At 45.3% G+C, this 20,384-nt stretch overlaps 1 long non-coding RNA gene across 1 annotated transcript in view; it reads right to left on the minus strand.

Annotated features, from left to right (window-relative positions):
- Positions 1 to 461: 461 nt before the first annotated feature.
- The window catches only part of LOC148866181 (uncharacterized), a 35,748-nt gene continuing 15,825 nt past the window's right edge, over positions 462 to 20,384 (minus strand). The window contains exon 3 of the long non-coding RNA XR_016109479.1: positions 462 to 707. This is a non-coding gene — a long non-coding RNA (uncharacterized LOC148866181). The remainder of the gene's footprint in view (positions 708 to 20,384) is intronic.

Below are 20,384 nucleotides of genomic sequence, written 5' to 3' on the forward strand. Positions count from 1 at the left end.
GTTTGAGATCAGCATGCGAGGTAACTCGAAGCAATAGACAGTACTCCTCCAAAAGAAATTTCGTACATTACCGACTGTGATGGTCACTAACGGCTCGGCCTTAACCTTCTTTGCTAGGTTGCCGACAAGAAGGGATCGAGTATATCTATCCCCCATTGCACAAAAGGCCATGAGCTGGTCAAGTATTGCAATTGGCGGCTGGCTATCGAGGTATGTTGGCATGGCGTTAGCACTTAACAACATTTTTATGAGTTGAATGGCATCCACCTTCATCGTCGACCAATAATAGATGGTGCGCCCTGGATGCGTCGTCAAACACCCAAGACACCAGCTTAATAATTTATATTTTTCCAATCCTCAAAACTAAATAAAGAACGTACTTTAGTGGTCAAATCCTCAGGGAAGCAAAGTTAAAAATTATTATTTTGTTCCAGACAAATAAAAGGAAAATAGATTTGGGATTTATAGAAAATAAGAAAATAAAATTTATTAAAGCTGAAATTAAATATTCAGACTTGAAAAGGACAAGAAATTAAATTCACAAAATAAATAAAACTGAAATTAGCAAGAAAATAAGTAAAAATATGTTGAAATTCGGATCTAGTGGCGATAGCTTTCCGGGAAGACAAATTGCAAGTCGTTCCTCCTCCGTTCAGCCCTCGAACCCCTCGAGACAACTTATAGCCTTGAACTAGGCGAATTCAGATCTGCAAAAGACAAAGAAAAATAGAAATTAAATCAAACCAAAATAAAAAATTCCAGAAATTAAATTTCTACAAAAACTGAATAACAAAAAGACAGAAATTAAAACAAAATAAAAATGGTGGATCAGCTCTAGTGGCGGTAGTTGTAGGTTGAACGAACTGCTTGTAGGAACCCCTCCTAACAAGAATTGGGCGTCCTCCTTCTTGTAACCCTTGAACCCCTCAAGAAGCCTTGGCCTTGTGAACTGGGCTACAGAGGGGCGGATAGTGAGTTTATGCAGAAAATGGGTGCCCTTAAGGTTTAGGAATGGAGGGTTAGGATTAAACTAGAGGGATCCTACGGCTAGAATGAAAAGGAGAGAGCACCTATAAGTATGGAGGACTAAAATTTAAGCTCCTAAGATTGAATGGTGGAGATTTGGGAGCACCTAGGGCTGAAAGGTGGAGATTAAAAGGAGTGGGTGGCACCCTAGGGTGAGTGGTTGAGATAGAAAGTGAAATAGAGGGTTGAGATCTAGTGGTTAAAGACTGAATGGTAGGGATTAGGAGTTAGGTGGCACCCTAGGGTTAGAATGCTAAAGAGATGGCACCCTATAATGGAGGGTGGAGATTGCAAGGTGAAGATCTAAGGGTATGAGAGGTTGCTAAGGCTTGGATGGTTGAGATTAGATGTTAGGGAGGAGTGGAAGGTGAAAATTTAGCAGTTAGGGGCGGGTAGGGTTTGTTAAAGGTGAAAATAATGAGCGGAGAGGCGCCCTAGGGTTTGCTAAGGAGAGGGGAGTATGCTAATACAGTGAGAGGGGCACCATTCTGGGTTTAGCAGATAGGAGGTGCCCTCCTATGCTCCATTTTTCACAGAAACACCCCCTCTCTCAATTGGAATTCTCACCAGCTTCCCAAAATCTGCAAAAAGCTTTATAAATTTCCCAGCTTTTACCTAGGATTTGCATAGGAAACCTCAGTGGTCACAACATTGAATTTAACCGAAAAAAGGGTACACATTAGTCAGTCTAAGGTATAGAATACCCCTAAAATGATTCTCTTAAGGCATCAAAATACAAAGTTATCAATAGACTTGTCGCATGGATTTTTAGCCTAGTGCCATGCCCCCCCCCAAGTGTTCGGCATAGAGACCTTCGTGAATCTCTCGGAGCATATAGTCCACCTCGATAGGTCGGAGACAACGCAAGTAGGGGAGCGTGAATGTGGTACAGTTGCTCGCTTATGATAACATAGTGAGCTGACTACCGCTTGACCCTCTAAATTGTGTTCTGGTATGTTGGTAAGGTCTTATGGCGCAAGTATTCGACGAGCAAATCCATCCACCTCGGCCCAGCTGCCAATATGAGAGCAACCCCCTCTCCTACCACCCTATCTAGGTCGTAGTAGGTCTTTAATGTATACGGTCCTCCTCATATTGTCCATGGTGCCGGCCAGCTTGGAAAGCATGTTGGCTTTGCCGTTCTTGGACCTCAGTATCTACTAGATATAGAATGAGCTGAATTGCCATAGTAGCTCTTGTACCTTCGCCAGGTAAGCTATCATCGTAGGTTCCTGAGCCTCATAGTGTCCATTCACTTGGTTTACCACGAGTTGGGAGTCGTTACATGCAACACGTGTCTTGTGCCAACCTCCTTAGCCAACCACAGTCCGACAATAAGGGTCTCATACCCAACGTTGTTAGGCCTTGATCTATTATGCTTTTCAAATCTGACTAGCGATTCTATTTTAGTTATAGTGAGGAAGGCTCCTAGGAAGAAGAGGAGGGCGATCAAATCTACACACACTTAAGAGACAGAGCAAGAAGTAGTGGAGAGGAGGCCGCCAGCTAGGGAGCCTGATGTCATCCCTAAAGGGTCTAATTTGCATGGCCCAATCTACCTCTCAAACTAGAATATCATTGTTGCAGGCTGGATACCCTCGCGTTGCCTACGAAATGAGTGGTGACATCCTTCTCAGGGATGTGAGAGACTTCGGTCAATAGGGTATCACCGACCTCAGTGCGATGATGATCCAGGACGCGTTGTTGATAAGTGTTGCCACCCTTTGTTAGTCCATTCGTATATACATCCTTTACTAACTACTTTCTTGTAGGCAAACTGCATGGGCCGAGCTATGTGAGTAGCATCACTAGCATGACCGCCAAGGTGGGGGAACAAGCTCAACAGCTCAAGGAAAGGCAAAACCAAATACGTCGAGGACATCCAACGAGCGAAGCAGGTCGGTGTTGAAGAATTCCAAAGTTCACTAGAGTTTGAGCGCGCAAAGTAAGAAGCCGTTGTACCAGCCCTTTGGAAGGGATTCCGTTTGTGTCATTGTTACCTCCGGCCCCTGTATCTAAACTTCAACTTTGGCCACATTTTGATTAGGTCGATTCCAGACGAAGTGAGTGACCAAATGGATGCTAAGCCGAACACTTCAAACATGGTGGAGGACGGTGAGGCCGAGGCTGAGGATGGCATTGGAAAGTGTGATGTCGAAGACGAGATGTGAACTACTCTTTTCTTGGACTCCCCCTTAATATACATTGTGCATCGATCCATTGAGCTCAGTTTTCTGCTATAATCTCTCTTTATTTTTAAGTAGTGAGGTACTTTTTTCTAGATTCAATGAAGTTGTTCTTTTATTTTCCAAGGTTATGGTACCTATGCCCTCCTTTGTACCTTTTATTTTCCAATTTAGGAAATGGGTTTAGTGTAAATGTGAGTTGAGGTGACGAGGTGCACAAATGCCGAGATGCAAAAAGCGAATTGGCCTATTAAGATTTTGGCTAAGTCAAAACGCTGTCGAATTGTTGGCCTTTTATTATCGACGTCTCCCAAAGTCAGCTTAGGTACCATAACCTTAGAATAACTTTTCAGTCGAAGTGCTTATAGCGTAGGTCGGCTTAACCATGTCACCATAGTGAGCAATCATTGCTTTTGTACTTGGTATAATTCCAAACTCTGGCAGACATAGGTTGAAATTATAAATACTTCATAGATAATATTTCTTTAGGTTGTCGACGTTCCATGCATGGGGTACTTGCCTCCCTTCCGAGGTTTTGAGTTAATACATTCCTTCATCGATCACTCTAGATATTCTATAGGGTCCCTCCCAATTTGGACTTAGCTTTTCCGAGTCAAGCTCAAGCACTATAACCTTCCTGAGTACCAGGTCGCTAATTTGGAATTGGCATCTCCTAATTTGGGCATTATAATACTAAGGTACTTGTTGTTGGTATGTTTCAATCCCCAACTCGTCTTCGTCCGTCTCATCCTCGTACGCCTCAGACCGCAAGATTAGCACTTTGATCTCTGTTAGGATGATGGCCTCGGTCCCATATATAAGTTTGAAGGGAGTCTCGCCAATTGCCATCTTGAATGTGTCATTCAATAGGCCCATAGGACACTGGGCAACTTGTCCACCCATAAACCCTTAGCCTAGGAGAGTCAAGCTTTGAGATCGCGTAGTATTGCCTTGTTAGTCGCTTCGGCTTGTCCGTTCGCCTGGGGTGAGCCACTACGGGTAAGTTCTGTTGAATGCCCTTCTCAACACTCTAATTATGGAACTTGATATCTTCCAACTACTTCCTATTGTCTGATAACAACACCTTAGGGAGTCCGAAGCAACACACAATATTCCTCTAGAAGAAGTTTTGGACGTTGTGAGCTGTGATGGATACCAGCAACTCATTTTCTACCCACCTAGTGAAATAATCCACCGTGACCACTAAGAACCTTCTCTACCTGATTGCAGGTGGGAAGGGGCCGAGTATGTTTATCTCCCACTATGCGTATGGCTATGGGATGGTGGGGTATGTTAGCATACCGCTGACACCTACTGAAAGGAGGGAGAGATCCATCGTATGGATGCCAAGAATGCAACGGAATAGGTGGGCGAATTTCAAAAATTTCTCTCTTCCCTTCCAACTAGGAATCATATTCCCTGATTTTAGAATATAATATTCAATGATCTAATCGAACCAAAACCGAACCAGATCTGAACCAAAGAGAAAGGAAAGGGTTATACCTAATACAGAGAGTCGGTATCTCCCAATGTCGATGTTCATGCCCAAAGAATGCTCCCAAGATCTACTCCCACTGAAGATGACGCAATGATGCTGGAGCAGAACTAGCAGTGTTCGTCCTACGAACCAAATTCTTTACAAGAATTCGATGGAAGCGAAGAGCACCGTACACAATCAGCCTTTCAGCAAAGACTGATATCAAGAACACCTTCTTGATCTTTCCCTCTCAGAGAGATCGAACTAGGCAGTGAATGGCGGCGGCGGCTGGAGGAGAACTATGAGATCCTATCTCAAATCACAGGAGAATTTTCTGCTCTAAAACCCTTGGTTCAAATTCTGGTAATTCAATACTAGGGTTTCTCCTCCTTCTTAGTGACTAAGAAACCACCTAATCCTATTAGGAGTTATCCTAATCCAAATATGTATTTGGATAGGGAATTATCTAAACCCTATCTGCAGATTAGGTCAGTCCACTCCTGATCTTACCAGGAGGTTACCAGATTCAAATCTTTATTTGAATTTGGTCTCCAAGAGTGGATAAGGTCAAGACACAATCCTTTAACTTGCCTTAATCTCAGATCCACCCCTTTATGTGGGTAGCTAAACCAGCCAGTTCGAAATGGGCTTTATGCCCAATAAGTATTAAGTGCTCAACAGGCTTCCAAACTGCTACCTAGTTGGGTTTCTTTGTATGGCATGGGACCCAAGCATTGATCTACACATCAGTCACATGGGTTCGGCCCAGTCTTTGTTACAAGGCCTAACCGAATTCACTAGAGAGCCCAGTGAACCCCTTGAACCCATCACATGGACTCTATGGGCCCAACACTTACACTAAGTGGTCCCTGGGCCAAGTCATCTTACAAAAACCCAGGGACTGTGGGCAGATGCAAGACTAGCCCATCAGGTGTAACCCTAAATGGCCTTACACTTAACCTCTCAGCCCATAATGATCAAACACAACCCGACAAGAAAGGACCTCTCCCTCAGCAACAAAGAACAGTGCTACACTCTCTGCTCACATGGATCCCAGGAATTAAAACCATTTGCAAACATTTTGAAACCATACATATCTATATATCTTATATATAAATTTTGCAAAACAAAATTCCAACGATTGAAATCAACTGTCACTATGATCACCCACTCAGATGAATTCTCAGATTGTCCCAACATACCCAGGTTTTGACCCCCGCTAATGATCTCACTGATTGGCATATCAAATACAGCCCAATCTGACACCTAGTGTAGTATCATAATCAAGTCTAGGGGTCCGGTGTAACTTTTCAGTTTTGCCCATCAATCTCCAAGGTCAATGGCAATACTGAAAATCTGGTCCGGTTCAAAGATTCAAGTAATCCTACACTGCATGTGCTTTGGGTCTCTCCCTTGCAGCTGAGACAGGCCACCCCAACACTTGGCAGCACACCAGTGTCAACCTTGGTAGGATAAATCTCTCAGACTTATCCAACAGCTGTGAACATACTAAACTAACACGAGTCTCATTATCCAGTTTAAGGGTTTTACACAGAAACATACAACACAACATGAATCAAACATGCACTTTATTCATTTACACTAAATGTCAAAAGTACATCAAAACTGATTGGAGCAAAGGGCATACAAAACTGTCTAACAACTCCCACTTGCACTTAAGTCCAATTTGGTACAAGTTGGAGTCCCATACTTTTCACGTGTTTCTCAAACACTTTCTGTGTGAGTGGCTTATTCAATGGGTCTGCCACATTATCCACTGATGCTACCTTCTGAATCAAGACGTCCCCTCTACAACAATCTCCCGCAGTACATGGTACATCCTCTCGATGTGCTTTAACTACAAGTGGGCTCGAGGCTCTTTAGCTTTGACTTCAAGTGGGCTCGAGGCTCCTTAGCTTGAGCGATCGATCCATTGTTGTCACACAACGAGATGGGTGATGTGCTGGACGGAACCACTCCTAATTCGTGAATGAACTTTTTCATCCACACAGCTTCCTTTGCAGCTTCACTTGCGGCAATGTAATCGGCCTCAGTCATGGAATCTATCGTGGACCCCTGTTTGCTACTTTTTTAGCAAACAACACACGATCCTTTTGTAAAACATACTTAGATGTAGACTTTCTATCATCTGGATCGAACTAGAAATCGACATCGGTATACCCTACAATTTGTAGTGAACTACCATTAGATACTAGACAACTATTTTTTCCTTTGAAGGTATTTGAGTATGTTCTTCACAGCAGTCCAATGCTCCTGCCCTAAGTTGGCCTGGAACCTACTTACGACACTCATTGCCTGAGTAATGTCAGGTCGAGTGCATAGCATGACATACACGATGCTCCCTACAGCTGAGGTAGAGGGAACGACTTTCATGCCCTAAATCTCCTCAGAAGTCTTGGGAGACATCTTCTTGGAAATAGTGACTCCGTGCCTGAAAGGAACGTTTCCTTTCTTGGAGTTCTTCATGCTATACCTTTTGACAATTTTGTTAATGTAAACAGCCTGGGATAATCCAATTATCTGCTTCGATCTATCTCTATAGAGTCGAAGACCCAGTATATAGGAAGTTTCTCCAAGATCCTTCATGGAGAATTGCTGCGAAAGCCACACCTTGACTGAAGTCAACATTCCTACATCATTCTCAATGAGTAGGATATCATCCACATACAACACCAAGAAGGTGACCTTATCCCCACTGGACTTCTTGTAAACATAGGGCTCATTCGGATTCTGCTCAAAGTCAAACGATTTGACTGCAGAGTCAAAATGGATGTTCCAACTCCTAGAAACTTGCTTAAGTCCATATATGGATCTATTAAGCTTATATACCATGTGTTCCTAAACAGCAGCAATAAAGCCTTGTGGCTGTTGCATGTAGATATTTTCACTAAGATTTTCATTCAGGAATGCGGTTTTGACATCCATCTACCAAATCTTGTAATCATGGTATGCTGCTACAGCTAGCAGGATCCTAATAGATTTAAGCATAGTCATGGGCGAAAAGGTTTCCTCATAGTCGATGCCTTCTTTCTGAGTATACCCTTTCGCCACCAAACAAGCTTTGAAGGTCTCAACCTTGCCATCAGGGCCCTTTTTCCTCTTATATATTCATTTTCAATCGATTGCTTTTACCCCGGAGGGTGGATCTACTAGAGTCCAGACTCCATTGGCCTCCATTGAGTCCATCCTCCACACTAGTCAAGGCTTCCACCAAGTAACTATCTTGGTCATAACCATAACGGACTGGTGGCCTTGATACCCGGATGGATCTTCTAGGTTGGTCACTACCTAAAACTTGTGGGACATCTCCCACTGCTCCTGAGCTCTCCTCATCAAGAACTATTTCTTGATGATGGGTGTTCAACTGCAGAACACTTTCTGCTCACTTGAGTCATAGAATAAATAACCCACTAAATCCTTTGGGTAGCTTACAAATAGGCAACAACTGGTCTTGGATTTCAACTTGTCCACACTCGTTCTCTTAATGTTCGCAAGACAACCCCAAATCTTCAAGTGTCTGACACTTGGTTTCTTTTCGGTCCAATGTCCATATGGAGTTTTCGAAACCGATTTGGTTACCCGATTTAGCACGTAGATTGCAGTATCTAATGCATATTCCCAAAAGGATGTGGGTAATTTCGAGCATGTGAGAATTGACCGGACCATGTCTAACAATGTCATTTTCCTCATCTCTGAAAAACCGTTAAGTTGTGATGTTGCAGGAGGAGCCAATTGTGATATTATCCCGTTGGCCTTCAAGTAGTCTTTTGAATTCGTTAGAGAGATACTCGCCGCCTCGATCTGATCGAAGGGCCTTAACTTCTCTCCCTAATTGTTTCTTGACTTCTTGTCTGAACTCCTTGAACTTTTCAAAGGATTCGAAATTCTGTCTCATTAGGTACATAACCATATCATAAGTAATCATCGGTGAAGGTGATGAAATACACGTGTTGGTTACGAGTCCTAACACTCAGTGGACCACATACATCAGTATGTATAAGGTCAAGCGTGCCTATACATCTTTCAGGCTTACCGTTAAATGGTCGTTTCGTCATCTTACCTCGGAGGCAAGGCTCACAAGTAGAAAGATCTTCTACGGTTAGAAAATCCAAAGAACTATCCTTTACCAGCCTTGTGATTCGGTCAACATCGATATGCCCAAGTCGGTAATGCCACAGGCACGTGGGACTAACTATATCACGAGTCCTTTACCAGCCTTGTGATTCGGTCAACACCGTTCTCTAGTTCCCCGCATGCAATGAATTTATTGTTCCTTTTAATAGTAATCATATTACTAAAACAGACAGTATATCCATCAACACACAATTTAGAAACAAAAATCAGATTTCTTCTCATGTTTTGTACATAAAGACAATCCTTAAATACAAGTATTCCTTCTCTAAAGACTAATTCTACGGTTCCTATCGCCGTAGCTGCAACACTTGTAGAAGTCCCCAAGTAAAGTGTCACTTCTCCTTCACTCAGCATTCTGCTTACTTTGAACCCGTGCAGTGAATTACATACATGCATGAGTTGAAGCCCTGGAGTCAACACACCAGGATACAGAAGCAACTAACAAATTAGTTTCCATGACACAAGTTTCGAAAATACCTTTCTTAGATCCCAGGTAAGTAGGATAGTTCCTCTTCTAGTGGTCGGCCTACTTGCAGAAGTGACAGGCATTGGATGCCTTGTCTTTCTTTTGTTTCTTAGATTTAGTGGAATTTTTCTGGGGTTTCCTCTTTGCCCTCATCTTCTTGCCAGATTTGCCAACTTCAACAAGCATGGCTATCGGCTCATCCTTCCTAATTAGTTCCTCGACTCGTTGCAACATATTATTGAGCTCTTGAATGCTGACATTAAGCTTGTTCATATTATAGTTCATAATGAACGGATTGAAGGATAGAGGCAAGGAGTTAAGAATGGCGTCTATCTATGTGACCAGATCTAGCCCGGATCCAAGGGCCTCTAGTTAGTTTATGTAACCCATCATCCGAATACAATGGTCAAGAACTTGCTACTCCTTGGTCATTTGCGCGGTCATAAACTGCTTCAGGACCTTTTGGCGAGTAGAACGATTCTACTCTTCGTACATAGTTTTCAGACTATCCAATGTCTTTGGCGAGTTCGATTTGATCGAACTGCCTCTATATCGGATTATCTAAAGAGGCTATGATATAGCAGCGGGCTAGCGAGTGTTTCTCCTCCCATTCTTGGTATTCCCTCCTGCGGGCTTCTGAAGCCCCGTCTCCCAGACGATCCGGTGCAGGATTCTTTGCCACTTTATATAACTTTTCTGAAGTCATGACCAACATAAGGTTTCTATACCATTCGACATAGTTTGGGCCCTTAAGTTTGTTGTCGTCAAGCAACTTAGCAAATTGTTTGTTTGCCATTTTCTGATAAAACAACAAAATGTTAGTCCACAACCTTAGTTTGATTCATGTTACCTACATAGATATGTCTTTTAATCTATGTTCTATTTCCATTTGTTCATTTCTGAAATTTCCCTCCTATCTCAGTGACGGAGACGGCAAGATGTCTCTAGAAATGTGGGAAATCACATAGGGTGCGTAGATCCAACTGTTTTAGCCGCATAACCCCACCACCTTTCAGTGACGAATCATATCCACTCATTGTATGAGTTTCCCTTTGGCCTCTGCCAGACAAGGTTCATAGCCATTTTAGGGTAAACCATTTTGTCCAGTGAGTGCTCGCCCATCATATTCAGGTTACGCCAAGGTACCGTGAGAGAGTTCCCATTTTCTGGTGAAGCCCCTCCCACATCGGTCTATGACGCCCCTATTATCTTATGAAACACTCTGACAGATCCAACAGCAAATGGATAGCCCAATTTTATGGTGTTTCTTCATTACTGAAGGACCCATCATTGTGCTATTGACGGAAGGCCTTTGAAGAGTTCATCACATGAATCTCCCTATCACATGCACTCATATTTGTTGGAGGGAACAAAAATTTACGACCTAGTTAATTTAGGTCAAACCAAAGTGGCTCCCACTGACTTTCATAAAATCAGATTTCTGGTGGCCCAATTCGGCTAGGGTTTTCGCACGCGACCCCTTCAGGGATGTGGAACCCACCACAAAGGGAAGGGGTCATCCAATGACCGTAAGGGACACCATGACAATGATGTGCATTCAGCCATGGTGTGCGCAAGAGCCACTATCGTATCATCACGGGCCTAATGCTTATAGCCCATGGTCGCAGCACATCAAACATCCACACATCACATGCAATGGAAGAACTGATCCAATCAATTACTTGTTGTAAAGCCCATTAATAAGCCCATTTATAATCCATAATATTAACAATTAACATTATCTAGGTATATGGGCTGAATAGTAGTTAACAGCTCGGTCCATATAGCTTTTACACAAAAGTGGGCTTTTATAGTTTTAACTCTTTAAAACAGGGCTTTACAGGTTGGGCCGAATTGGTTCTTCCAATTAAAGATTAGTTTCAGACCTGAAAGTGGGAGAAATCAAGAATGAAAACAACCCCATTCGAACCCTAGATTTGGTCCAAACAGTTTTGGTCCAATCTGGTCCGAAACGGTCCAAAACCAATTTTTAATTCAAGAAACGATTCAAGAAAGATCTGAAATTAATATTTCTGATTTTAGACAATCACAAATCAGATGTGGATTGTTCGTACCACCTGCAAAACAGAGGTTAGTGATGGAGGGTGATTTGACGCGACCCCTTGGGACGGTGACACTTAGACATGACTCAACACAAGTAACAGCTCAGCACAACAGCCTCACCGCAACTAAGTAACGAGCCCGCATGATAACTCGCTACGTCACAACTCGCCATAGGGTGAACTCACTACAGCGCGAGTTCGAGGGCCCCCGATGTACTTGAAAGGGAATACTCCAAGACAAGTCTATCCCATCTCGCGAGCAAGGATAAACTGCCTCAAGGGCCACTTCAAGAGGAATCACCTTGAAGTACCCTTAGGAGCTCGCTGCAAGGTAGCTCGCAACAGGGTGGCTCGTTACAAGGTAACTTGATACTAAGCGACGCGACGTTTTCAGGAAGCTTCTATCTGACAAAACCATACCCGTCAAACTGCACCACGTCTCCTGACTAGCGACACAGTCACTGCCAGCCCGATAGACTGCACCCACGTCTCTCGATAGATGGTGGCATGTCTGTCCTTCCGGGATGTGTCACTCATCCGATTGTGTAGTACTCTACAACGGTCACTTGCACAGCCCTGGCAGATAACGGTTGCGACAGAGGCCAGTGGCGGTTACGCCCGATTTGGCAAGAACACTCATATTTAAGAGCCCCAGGGTCGAAGGGGAAAAGGTATCTTGAACATATCTGAACTTTATCTCGAGCTTATCTCGAATATTCAGTGATCTAACGCGACCTGCACTCTTAGCCTTCTTTACACTCTTTACTGCTTTCTCCAGCGTTCTAACTTAAGCATCAGAGTATTCCCATCGGGCAAATCCCCCAGGAATTCTTCATCGTCTTCTTCTCAAGTATCGTCCGTCGCCAATTAAGAGCCAGTCAGATACCAACTAGGAGTGCCCGGATTGCACACCAACATTTGGTGTCGTCTGTGGGATACGCTTCGAAAAAGCCTTCCTCTAAGTTTCTACATTTTCCTTTTGAGAACTTAGCATTCATGGCCACCTCCAGCAATGTCGGACATGATGCCAACCAGAACACTTCTGGGGAGCAACCCCAGCTCCCCACCGTCTGTATCGGACAGTTCACCGTTCCCCTCTCTGTGGACGGGATCCCCAGCCTGAACGTGCCTCTCATAGTGGCACTCGTGAACGCTCCACTCCCTTCCACGGTTGGAGCAACCTTTGTTGAACCTTCGGTTGTGCCCCTAGTGACCAACTAGAACCAGTTGGAAGACCTAGTGCAGTGCATGCGAGCCATACAAGCTCAAATGCAACAGTTCCAACAGTTCCAACTCTACTAGCACCAAATGCTGCACCAAGTCTCTCAGTACCAATATCAGCAATAGTTCCCTTCCTTGCCTCAGGCCCAGTAGTCGCTTCCCCCTAGGTACCCGGCCACGAAGCAAGTCAAGCCCTCCCGTTGGAGCGAACGGCCCCGCTGGGGAGAAGCCTCTCAAGCCCAGAATCCTTCTAGAAGCCAAGCCTCATCCCATGGCAGAAAGGAGAGGCTAGCCACCCCCGCCTCGTAGCCTGTGGACAGGTCGGGAGCCTCCCAGCCGGTCAAGCCCGCATCGCCCCAGCACTCTCAGTTCGAGCTCCCACTCACAGAAAACCCATTTGAGGTTGTAGCCGTAGATTACGGGCAAGGCCCCTCGGTTCAGAGCTACCACCAGCAGTCCGACCCCATCAAGCTCGGTAATACCGAAGCAAGTAGCACCAACGCTAAGCCGGCCAAACAGCAACGGAGGAACCAACGAACTCGCCAAACTGCTACTCGCATTTTGCCCAAGCTCAGAGGTAAGAAAGAGGTAAGCTCAGATGAAGTAAAAGCTACTCCTCTCCTTTTAGTTCCTTTCCCTCTGTCACCAGAACTCCTTGTTGTCCCCATGCCAAGGGACTTCAAGCTCCCTCCCCTGAATAAGTATGATGGATCCTTCGATCCGAATGATCATGTGGACGCTTTTCAGTCCCAAATGCACCTGGCAAGAGCCAGTGAATCCTATATGTGTGTGGCTTTCTCCACCAACTTCAAAGGGGTAGCCCGCACATGGTACTGAAACCTCACGCCCGGATCGATAAGAAGTTGGGCGCAGTTCGTGCAAGTCTTCACCTCCCACTTTGTCACCAGCAAAAGGTGTCCAAGAACTCAAGAAAGCCTCTTCGGCATAGTTCAAAAGGAAGGGGAGTCCATTCGGAGTTACATCAAGCGGTTTAATGATGCTTGTTTACAAATACCCGACCTAGACCCTGTAGTTCGTCTCACCGCGGCCAAGCGAGGTATTACTCATAAAGAATTCAAGTGGCACGTGGTTGTCAACCAGCCTAAGACTGTGATCGAGTTCCTCAAGCTCGTGGATCGGTTTATAGGGACGGAGGAAGAGATCAACCAGAAGGACGAATAGGCTCTCGAGAAAAGGAAAAGGGAACCAGAGCCCCCAACTCAGGGCGACAGCAAGAAGAAGAAGGACCAAGCTCAGGGGGCAAAGCCAAATCAACCTTTCTGAGCTCCCACAGCAGAAAGGGACTACACGCCCCTCAACGCGAAGCAGGCCAAGATCCTCATGGCGATCAATGATGCCTCGTATGTGAAGTAGCCACCTTGGCTGAAGGCAGAACCTAATGTAAGGAATAAAAATTTGTATTGTAGTTTTCATAAAGACCACGGTCACAACACCGAGTATTATAAAAACCTCCGCGACGAGATAGAGGAGCTCATCCGTTTGGGTATCTGAGAAATTTTGTACAAAATAAAAATAATAATAAAGCAGGTCAGCAAGGGGAGTAAAGTAGAGATGCTCCTGAATCTAGCAGGCAGGTAGAACAGTTCGGGGGACCATCCACGTGATTGTTGGAGGTTCGATTGTGGCGGGCTACACCTCAACTGCAGCTCGGACATCAGCTCGCGATGTTGCCAGGGAAGAACAGAATCCCCCAAAGTGGCCAAGGATGGAAGACCCAATCTTCTTCACAGAAGATTACGTGCGCGGGGTCCACTACCCCCATGATGACGCGCTCGTCATAAAGATGAAGATCACTGACTTTGAAGTCAGGCACGTCCTCGTCGACTCAGGCAGTTCAACAGAGATCCTCTTCAAAGCAGCCTTCGACCAACTTCATCTCCAAGAGAGCGACCTGAAGCCTACGAACACTCCCCTGGTAGGATTCAGCGGAGAGGAAGTCAGGCCCTTGGGAAGGATTACAGTACATGTGGAAGTCGGCACTTGGCCTAGCATAGTGAGGCTCAACGACGATTTCTTAGTGGTCGCAACCCCCTCCCGGTATAATGCCATAGTAGGTCGGCCGATCACCCATGCCTTATGAGCTGTGGTCTCTACTTAATACTTGGCCATGAAGTTCCCCACGGACTTCGGAATCGAGGTAGTGTGAGGTGATCAGCTTGGGTCTCGCAAATGCTACATCGCCACCCTCAAAGGGAAAACCAAGGTGGCCGACGACCTCAAGCTGGAGCGACCTACGGAGCAATGCGAGGAGTGAGCTGCGCCCATGGAAGAGAGCGTCTCCATCCCAACATCGATAGAGGACCCAGCCCGGACCATTCAGATTGGCGCTTCCACTGAGGAGCCTCTGCGATCTAAACCGATACGCTTATTACTTGAAAACTTAGATGTTTTTGCATATTCCGCAGTAGAAATGCCCGGCATAGACCCCAGCATTATAACTCATAAGTTTAATACTAATCCTGTAGTTAGGCCCGTTAGACAGAAAAAACGCAACCTAGCCCCAAAGCGATGGAGGGCAGTCGACAAGGAGGTCGGGAAGCTCCTTGTAGTCGATTTTATCAGGGAGGTCCATTACCCGAGTTGGGTGGCCAACCCCATTCTAGTGAAAAAGGCTAACGGTAAATGGCGCATGTGCATCGACTACACCGACCTGAACCGAGCTTGCCCAAAGGACTACTTCCCACTTTCCAAGATCGACCGTCTGGTGGACGCGACCTCGGGGCATGAGTTGTTGAGTTTCCTAGACGCATATTCGGGCTACAACTAGATCAGGATCGACTCGGCTGATGGAAAAAAGACTGCCTTCATAACCGAGTTTGGCCTCTACTGTTACAAGGTCATGCCCTTGGGCTAAAAAATGTCGGGGCGACCTTTCAAAGACTTGTAAATAAGTCGTTTGAGCCATTGATTGGCCGAAAAGTAGAATGTTATGTAGACGACATGGTCGTCAAAACCCAGTTTTCGCATGAATTAATACAAGACTTGCACTCAGTTTTTGAAATTCTGTGTAGATTTAACATGAAGTTGAACCCAAATAACTGTGCCTTTGGTGTCACCTCGAGTAAGTTCCTGAGATACATCGTTAACCGGCACGGCATTGAGGCTAACTCAGATAAAATAAAGGTTATCCTAGACAGGAGACCACCACGAATGGTAAAGGAGGTTCAGAGGCTGAATGGCCGAATAGCTGCTCTAAGCCGCTTCATGTCCAAATCGGCAGATCACTGCCTACCTTTCTTTAAAGCAATTAAAAGCAAAGGGTTTGAATGGACCCAAGATTGCCAGCTTGAGTTCGACAAGCTCAAAAAATACCTCGCTAGCATACCGGTCTTAACCCAAGGAGTAGTCCTTGATGTCCCACACCGCCTTAGCCCGCTCGGCCTCCACCATGGTGTCAAATTTCCGAGTTCGGTCCTGAAGTGTGGACTCCAAGTCTCGAACTGCCACCCTCGACGACTCCTCCCGGTAGTGAGCACTTCCTCAGATAATTGGGCGATCTGTGCCTCCTGGTCCCGGACGAGAAGTCCTGGACCTCGCTCCCCTTTCGAGCCTAAAGGACGTCACCTCGGGCCCGATCGAGCTCGCCCTAGAGCTTCTACACGGTTGACCTCTGAGCATGAGCGTCGCCGGAGTGAATGTTGGCCTGGAGGGCCATGGCGTGGATGGCGGAGTTCACCTGCCAACAAGAGACTAAGGTCAGAAAAGAAAAAAGGAGAAAAGAAAGAGAAGGAAGAGAAAGGACACTTAACACCATGTAGTGAGCGGAGGCTAGCCTAGCGAGCTCTTTGGGGTCCATCTCTCCCCAGCGGGCGACCTCCTCGTGGCAGACCGCCCTTCGGCTCTTTCGCACAGTCACAATGAGATCATTAACACCCTCCCAATTCCCGACAGGGAATTGCGGAAAGGGGAAGGGGCAGGATGGCCCGAACAGAGGGAACTGCCCTTGCCTCGGGAGCTCGCCTTCTTCAAGGCCACCTTTCGTGGCAACTCCCTCAAATGGGACTGATGGAATCTCAAGTGGTGGAGAAGCGAAGGCCAGGTCAGCAGACTCGAACTTAGCGCCCCCAGAAGTGGAAGCTCGGTCAGGACGCGACCTCTTTGCCTTGCGCTTCTGGTTGTTGGACAGAAGGCGGTGTGCGTCTACACCAGACATGATGGCTACCAAGAATCACAAGGTATTAGTCCAAAAAAAAAAATTCAAGACACTACGCGACCTAAAAGGCAACCTACCAGGGCTTAGGCCGGGTCAACAGACTCGAACTCAGCACCCCCAGAAGTGGAAGCTCAGTCAGGACGCGACCTCTTTGCCTTGCGCTTCTGGTTGTTGGACAGAAGACAGTGTGCGTCTATACCAGACATGATGGTTGTCAAGAATCACAAGGTATTAGTCCAAAAAAAAATTTCAAGACACTAAGCGACCTAAAAGACAACCTACCAGGGCTTAGGCCGGCCTGCGCGATCTTGTCCTCGGTCAAGTAGTCCGACCAATGGAAGCCAACTGCTGCCTGGGACTGCAACGTTTCTCGAACTTTGGGATCCAAGTCAACCCCCGAATCCTGGATGGCGACCCTCGAGTGAGTTGGGAAGGGCCACCCTTCGGGGTTGCAAACTACGAAATAGTCTCGCTTCTAGGCCGAGATCTTGTATGGCAGCTCGTATAAGAGCTTGAAGCCGCGACGGGAAGGGACTCTATGGGCTTTTAGGCCCAATAAGTATTAAGTACTCAACAGGCTCCCAAACTGCTACCTAGTTGGGCTTCCTTGTATGGCGTGGGACCCAAGCATTAATCTACACATCAGCCACATGCGTTCGGCCCAACTTTTGTTACAAGGCCTAGCCGAATTCACTAGAGAGCCCAGTGAACCCCTTGAGCCCATTACATGGACTATATGAGCCCAACACTTAAACTAAGTGGTCCCTAGGCCAAGCCATCTTATAAAAACCCAGGGACTGCGGGCAGATGCAAGATTAGCCCATCAGGTGTAACCCTGAATGCCTTACACTTAACCTCTCAACCCATAATGATCAAACACTACCCGACAAGAGAGGACCTCTCCCTCGGCTGCAACAGTGTTGCACTCTCTGCTCACATGGATCCCAGGAATTAAAACCATTTGCAAACATTTTGAAACGATACATATCTATATATCTTATATATAAATTTTGCAAAACAAAATTTTGCAAAATTCCAAAATTCCATCAGAGAGAGTGCATCCCCGATCATTACCTTTGTTTGACAAAGGGGCTAATCCTATCACTATCATCACCCACTCAGATGAATTCTCAAACTGTCCAATCTGACACATAGTGGCATATCAAAGACAGTCCAATCTGACACATAGTGCAGTATCATAATCGAGTCTAGGGGTCAGGTGTAACCTCTCAACCCATAATGATCAAACACTACCCGACAAGAGAGGACCTCTCACTCGGCTGCAACAGTGTTGCACTCTCTGCTCACATGGATCCCAGGAATTAAAACCATTTGCAAACATTTTGAAACGATACATATCTATATATCTTATATATAAATTTTGCAAAACAAAATTTTGCAAAATTCCAAAATTCCATCAGAGAGAGTGCATCCCCGATCATTACCTTTGTTTGACAAAGGGGCTAATCCTATCACTATCATCACCCACTCAGATGAATTCTCAAACTGTCCAATCTGACACATAGTGGCATATCAAAGATAGTCCAATCTGACACATAGTGCAGTATCATAATCGAGTCTAGGGGTCAGGTGTAACCTCTCAACCCATAATGATCAAACACTACCCGACAAGAGAGGACCTCTCCCTCGGCTGCAACAGTGTTGCACTCTCTGCTCACATGGATCCCAGGAATTAAAACCATTTGCAAACATTTTGAAACGATACATATCTATATATCTTATATATAAATTTTGCAAAACAAAATTTTGCAAAATTCCAAAATTCCATCAGAGAGAGTGCATCCCCGATCATTACCTTTGTTTGACAAAGGGGCTAATCCTATCACTATCATCACCCACTCAGATGAATTCTCAAACTGTCCAATCTGACACATAGTGGCATATCAAAGACAGTCCAATCTGACACATAGTGCAGTATCATAATCGAGTCTAGGGGTCAGGTGTAACCTCTCAACCCATAATGATCAAACACTACCCGACAAGAGAGGACCTCTCCCTCGGCTGCAACAGTGTTGCACTCTCTGCTCACATGGATCCCAGGAATTAAAACCATTTGCAAACATTTTGAAACGATATATATCTACATATCTTATATATAAATTTTGCAAAATTCCAAAATTCCATCAGAGAGAGTGCATCCCCGATCGTTACCTTTATTTGACAAAGGGGCTAATCCTATCACTATCATCACCCACTCAGATGAATTCTCAAACTGTCCAATCTGACACATAGTGGCATATCAAAGACAATCCAATCTGACACATAGTGCAGTATCATAATCGAGTCTAGGGGTCAGGTGTACCTTTCTAGTTTTGCTCATCAATCTCCAAGGTCTAGGGCAATATTGAAAATCTGGTCTGGTTCAAAGATTCAAGTAATCTTACACTACATGTGCTTTGGATCTTACCCTGGCAGATGAGACAGTCCACCCCAACACTTGGCAGCACACCAGTGTCAGTCTTGGCAGGATAAATCTCCTCAGACTTATCCAACGGCTGTGAACATTCTAAACTAACACGAGTCTCATTAAGTGTCTAGTTCAAGGGTCTTACACAGAAACATACCACACAAAATTAATCAAACATGCACTTTATTCATCTACACTAAATGTCAAAAGTACATCAAAACTGATTGGAGCTAAGGACATACAAAATTGTCTAACACCTACCACACTTCCGAACTAACTCAATTGTGTCCGCTTTCATTGTGGGCTAGTAATACCCTTATCATATGGCCTTTTGAGCTATCGCCCTGCTCCTCAAGTGTCTTCCGTAAAGAACTTTGTGGATCTTACGTAGCACTTGGTCAGCTTCTATTGACGTAAGCAGTGCAGGTAGGGGAGTGTGAATGACCTACGATACAGCTAATCGCCAATGATTACACTAGCAAGTGGACTTCTGCGCTGCATTATGATCTGCAGGTACGGTCCTGTGGCAAAGATAATCAATGAGCTAATCTATCTAGCTCGGCTCTACGACCATAACAAGAGCGACTTCTTCTGCCAATCTTTCTATGCTTGTGGCAGGTCTTCAATGTACACAGTCCTCTTTGTGTTGTTCGTCGCACCAACCAACTTGGAGAGCGCATCGACCTCGTTGTTCTCAAACCTCAAGACTTGCTAGATGTACCAGGAGCGAAAGTACAAAAGGATCTCTTGACCTTGGCTAGGTAAGCCAACATGGTCGGCTCCCGAGGCTCATATTGCCCATTCACTTGGTTGACAATCAACTGCGAGTCGTTACAAATGACGAGGTGCTTCACATCAACCTCCTTTGCCAATGGTAGCCTGGCTATGAACACCTCGTACTCAACTTTGTTGTTTGATGCTCGAAACGTGAATCGGAGGGCATACTCTTACTTGACCTCACTCGGTCCATTAAAAATTAGTTTGGCTTTGCTTCCTCTCTGATTGGATGAGCCATCCACGTGAAGGATCAAGGGCTCTTCATCCCAGGTCGGGATGAGTGTCACGCTAGTTGAACCCTCCAAAGTGTTGACAAGTTCATCCTCAGGGGTCGGCATGCTAAATTTGCACTTGGCGACAAAGTCAGCTAAAACATTGGCCTTTATTATATGACGTGGCTCAATCCAAATA

The sequence above is a fragment of the Nelumbo lutea genome, chromosome 3, assembly GCF_056320005.1.
Source record: "Nelumbo lutea isolate HS-2025 chromosome 3, American lotus-T2T, whole genome shotgun sequence".
Taxonomy (NCBI): domain Eukaryota; kingdom Viridiplantae; phylum Streptophyta; class Magnoliopsida; order Proteales; family Nelumbonaceae; genus Nelumbo; species Nelumbo lutea.